The 5,588-nt window shown below is 39.1% G+C and overlaps 1 long non-coding RNA gene across 18 annotated transcripts in view; it reads right to left on the reverse strand.

Moving 5' to 3' along the window:
• LOC137859117 (uncharacterized) overlaps nucleotides 1–2,622 on the reverse strand; it is a 346,743-nt gene extending 344,121 nt beyond the window's left edge. For all 18 annotated transcript variants that reach the window (XR_011098165.1, XR_011098152.1, XR_011098167.1 and 15 more), the window contains exon 1: nucleotides 2,454–2,622. This is a non-coding gene — a long non-coding RNA (uncharacterized lncRNA). The remainder of the gene's footprint in view (nucleotides 1–2,453) is intronic.
• Between the last annotated feature and the right edge of the window lie 2,966 nt (nucleotides 2,623–5,588).

Below are 5,588 nucleotides of genomic sequence, written 5' to 3' on the forward strand. Positions count from 1 at the left end.
TTTCCAAAGACAGGAAGGACAAGAACACAACTGTGAGTAGTCAGCATGGGTTTCCAAAGATGAAATCATGTTGGAAGAATATGATGACCTTCTACAATGAAGAACAGTGGCTCAGTAGATGAGGAAAAGCACATGTTGCTCATTTTTATGTTAGTAAGGTTTTCAACATTGTCTCCTGTAACATCCTCACTGACAAATTGCTAAAGTACAGACTACATTAAGTGGAGCACGAGGTGGACTGAGGCCTGGCTGAACAGCCAGGCTCAAAGGGTTGTGATCAGCAGCATGAAGTCCAGATGGAGGTAACACACTAGAGGAGTGCAGTTTAACATCTTCATCAGTGCTGTGGATGATGGGATAAAGGACACCCTCAACAAACCTGCAGATGATACAGAAGTGGGAGGAACAGCTGGTTGTGCTGCCTTGCATAAACACAGGCTGGAGAAGCGGGACAACAGGAATGTCAGTGAGTTCAAATGGAAAGGCCAAGCCCTGCATCTGGGAAGGAGTAATCCCCTACACCACTGCAGGCTGGGGCCTGAATGGCCAAAAAACAGCTCTATAGAAACATGGGCACACTAGGAGAGTCCAGCAAAGGACTGATGGGGAAAAAAGAAATTAGATTCTTCTCGGTGCGCAACAACAGGTCAAGAAGTAACGTCTATTTAGATTTTCATTTAAACATAGGAAAAAGCTGTTTAATCCAAGGTTGATTGAGTGTTACAATGGGTTTCCCAAAGAGGGCTGAAGATTCTCCATTCGTAGATATATTTAAAACAACAACAGCCTGAAGTACAGCTGATACTGATTTAAACAGGACGGGTGGACTAGATCTCCAGAGGTTCCTTCCAACCTCAATGTTCTGTGAAAAACACAACAATGGGGCAACCCATTCAGCTTTGTCCAGAGAATGGCTGGAGAGACAGCTCTGAGTACACTAAGAGGAAAGTGATGTACAAAACAACATTTGTTCTGGCTAGCATAACAAGGCTGGCATAACTACATTGCTGCCTGACAGTACAAACACCAGCCAAACCCTCCTCTGCTTCTGGCTGTTCTGTCAAAAGCAGAAAACTTTCCAACTAACTGAAAACGTATCAGTGAACTGAAATTCTTCCTTCCTTATAAGGAAGACTGCTGTACAGACTAGGAGGTGCCAATTCAGAATTTTATCAGAAGTTTCCACTAGATTATAGTGAAATCCCCAAACAGGAAGATTCAAAACAATTGCATTTATCTTGCCAGTCTTTTCTTTAGGGCATCTTAAACTACAAAACTCCAGCCCCTGACATGAATGTTCCAATGGTCAAGTCACCAGTATTCAGCCTCTGATACAGCTATTTAGTGGATGGATCATATTGAGTCTTCAACTTTTCCTTAATTCTTTGAATGTCCATTTAAAATAAATACAACCGCCAGAGGGTTGCCAGAAGCCATCTCCAGAGAAGTGGATAGATGCCTCTCAAGACACAGTAACAAGGCCAAAATCTGCAGCCCCAAACAAAGGTTGTGAACAGGGAAATGCTCAAAACAATATTTTTAAATCTATCAAATGTTAAAACTTTCTAAAATAAAAATTCTAAACATATGGCATAACAGCAAACATTTAAACGACCCTGCAGTACTACATAAAGAGAAAGGTTAAAAATGTTTTGTCAGCTTAGTCTGCATTTGAAGAAGTTGGGATTTTTCTTCTGTTTTACAGAACAGCGAAAAGGAAAGTTAGGAGAGAGAGCAAAACATGAAGCACAGAAATGGAAGAAATGACTGCACTTTGTCTCAAGACCTTTTCTTTAAAATGTCTATGAAACTTACCATTTATTATGTTTAGTGAGTTGTTTTTAAAATTCATAGCTTTTCAAACACTAGCATGTTTCTTCATGTGTTATTAACATCACAAAATCTCCAGGTTCATGTTTACACATTTTGCTAAAAATGTTACAGAGTATTAGATAACTACAATTACACTGAATTTGCCGTCTTGAAATTTGTAAATCTGCATGGTGGCTGTGGCAGGGTTAAAATGAGGAAACAACTACCTCTTTTTGCTAAGACCAGTATGTGTTTGACATGTCATTGTATGAATATTCTGGGAGATTTTTCTAAAACATCACGTAATTTAGCACCATCCCACAATGATCTTTATACTCCCACTGACGGTTTTCAATACCCTTTATTTTGTGTTATACAGACCATATTGCTTATCTTGCTCTCATGTACAGATCCAGTGAAATACATAAAACTAATGGTATATGAAAATACCTTAAAAACACGTTGCATCACCTGAAAGCAATTTACAATGCAAAATTGCATGTAGATACACTAAAAAATTATTACCTTGGATTATGGAAAAGGTTGAATTTCAGTTGGCTAATGCAGCTGGACTTAAGATTAAAAAGTAAAATACTCAACTGAGGACTTGAGAATCATAGAGAGAAGAAATTACTTCTTACCTATGACAGTTAATTCAGGCACTCTGGGAGAAGACAGGCAGTAATGACAGGTGCAAGGCAGGGCCTATCTTGTGCTGAAGTTTTCTCTCTCCCTCCCTGCCTGCTGCTGCATTTCTCTGCATCTCTCCAGAGGCACGTCTCTCATCCTAAGCATTCTTTCTCTACTTAGACACAAGTTTTCTACTCCCTGGAAACAAACAAATAAAACCAAAAACACTTAGCAACAAACATCAGTGTGATGAATCTATAAACATGCACTCATCCTGTAGATGATCTGGTTACTCTCCTTTCTCAGAAAAAAATGGTTTGGGTGAAGTGTCAACCTTCAATAAAATAGACATATTTTTACAAGTCATCATAGGAAACATTTACAGCCATGTTTTTTATCTTGACCAGTGTTTGAATGCATTAGTGGCCTATCACTAAAACGGTTAGGCCTATCTACACAAGGAGATTAATTCCAACAGGTGAATGTAAATTACAAAACTGATTACCATATGGCAATTGGCAGTACCTTGGGATGAATGTGATGATGTATTTGGATACAAGTGGACATAACCATATGTGATGGTTGACCACAGTGCAGCAACCCATCCAACACACGAATTTAGAGAGGTTTTCAGAGCTTGATGGAGGTACGCAGCATCGCAAACCAAAGGCTTGCTGGATGAGATACAGCATGTTCTCAGACCATATGTTTGTTCCATAGAGGACTCTGAAGTAGTGTTTCAGTTACTGTTTCATGCCCTACTCATCCTAGTTACTCCTGACTCTAGTGAGAAGAGGAACTGCTTGTCCACAGATGCTTGATTTCCATATACTGTCAGTGCTCCATTAATTGGCAGTATGGACAAGCACAGCTTAAACAGCAGAACCCTGGAGGTACAGATTACAGGGCATTCTGCAGAGCACAGGTCTGGATGGGGAGCGCCAATATCAGTAAGTACAAATATGATTCACTCCACAGTATTTAGAAACCCTGTACTACGTATGCGTTTTTATGTCAGGTTTACCATGAGGAACTGGTGTACCTTCACCCACCCACACAACACCTCCAGCACCCAGAGGACAAGGTGACCTAGTGCCAAGCAAGGCACATGCAACTCTGCAAAAATACCTAAACCTCCCATGGAAGCAATGCTAAGCTAGAGCTAACAAACCCACCTGGACTTTAGCTGAAATGGTAAACACAGTTAATTAATAAGGTATAGTTCTTTATGTTTCCAGTTCCTGACATGTGACACTGGCTAACTCTGCAGAAGTTCATTTAATTCTAACAGATTTGTAAGAGCAGGCTCTACGCTGCAATACATGCAAAGGTAAGTTAATTGGTTTTGTATTTGAGACAACCAGAGAGCAGGGTAGCTCTTTTTCTGTGGCAGCACATCTGACCTGCCACAAGTGCCTTAGCTCTGCATGGAGCTAGATGAATTCTGCACCTGTAGCATAGAAAGTGCAAAACCCAGATCATGTACACATAACTGAATGCTGATTGCAGCTTGTAAGTACACAGCATGTCACCATGGTGAATGTATGGAGACTTCTGTTGACTCAGCTGAATACTCACAAAGGAAATCTCCCATAAGATCAGTTCTTCTCAGAATGCAACTTTGCTGTCACTCCTGAATAGTGTAAAAGTGTCACAAGCTTCTACACACAACATAGACCTGTGTATAAGCTCTGCACTTTAAAACTACAAAAAAGCTCCCTTGCAAATAGAAAGATGGAAAAAATCTGCATGCTTCATTGTGCTTTCGTTTTTATTTTATTTTTTTACTTTTTCTGCCCACAATCCGTCTGTTCCTGTCCTCTTTGGGACACACAAAGTGTGAAGAGCAGTAAGTTAAAGTTTCATGCACAGTGCTGGGGAAGAGGCTTCTTTCGTAACTACTATTCGTGAACTTCAGCATGCCCCAGTAGAGCGATGTTACTATTACAAGGGCTGCTGTCTTCCTTTGGTTAGCTGTGATTTTAACAATGGAAAACTTGCTATACTTCTATTAAACAATTACATTTAGGAATTGTTAGTAAGTGTAAACAGGCACATGTTAGAGGCTATTTATTACATAAACATAAGAAATGTTAAAAAAAAATAAAAATAATAATACAAACAAAGCAGACACCTCCCATACCCGACCCCCCCAAAATAGATTTTTGGTATTTGACAGTTTTGTTTAATTTACAGAAGATGTTTCAGTAGAGAATTTTAGCAAGGGGTTTCTGCCTAGTAAAGCACAGAAGAATAGTTTCTGAACAGCTAGACAAAAGTTGGATGGTCTGAACTTGGGTAGACCTGTGCGGTGTCAAGAGTTGGACTTGATGATCCTTAAGGGTCCCTTCCAACTCAGGATATTCTATGATTCTATGATTCTATGATTCATTATTTACATTATGAGGCTTGTTACCTTATACTCCATTAAATTTGAGGACTGAATTACTGCTTGAATGATGCCAAGAAAGATTGCTAAGACTTTCCAGTAGATTAATAACTCTCTAGAAGTTTGTTAATTTTCCAGCACTATCAGAGGAAACAAACAAACAAACAAACAAACATCTAGCCAGTCAAAATCAAGACTAGAGAAGCAAATAATGACAGATGAAGAGGGGTGGGGAGAACAGGTCTGCAGAATTCAAATGTTATCACAAGATTCATTTGACTCCTCTCAACATATGTGATATAGCTATAGAAGTTTCAGAAATTCCCCATATAACATAGGTGCCTTAAAAAAGCTGTCAATCCTGGGCTTTGATTTCTGTGAACTGTTGGATAATACAATACAGTTTCAAACTCCTACTTACCTTCATGATTCTGCAGAGCTGTGCAAAAAATAAGTAAGAGTCTACCCATCACCAGCAAGCCAGACAATAAAACTGAGCTCAAATTTAATGGAGGAGTTCAAACATTATGTTGAACCCTACTCAAAGCAGAAAGCAACCCCACTCTGCTATACTATCGGTAGCAATGTCATCAGATCTATCAGGACTCTGGTTGTAGAGTCCATTGAACACAAGGAATTCAGGTGTGACATGCTTATCGTCTACATTACTTCTATTACAGTAAAACAAAAATTAACAAATAGGTAAAACAAAAATATAACAGGTAAAACAAAATTTAACAAATATTTTCAAGATAAA

Source organism: Anas acuta, chromosome 7 (assembly GCF_963932015.1).
Source record: "Anas acuta chromosome 7, bAnaAcu1.1, whole genome shotgun sequence".
Lineage (NCBI taxonomy): Eukaryota > Metazoa > Chordata > Aves > Anseriformes > Anatidae > Anas > Anas acuta.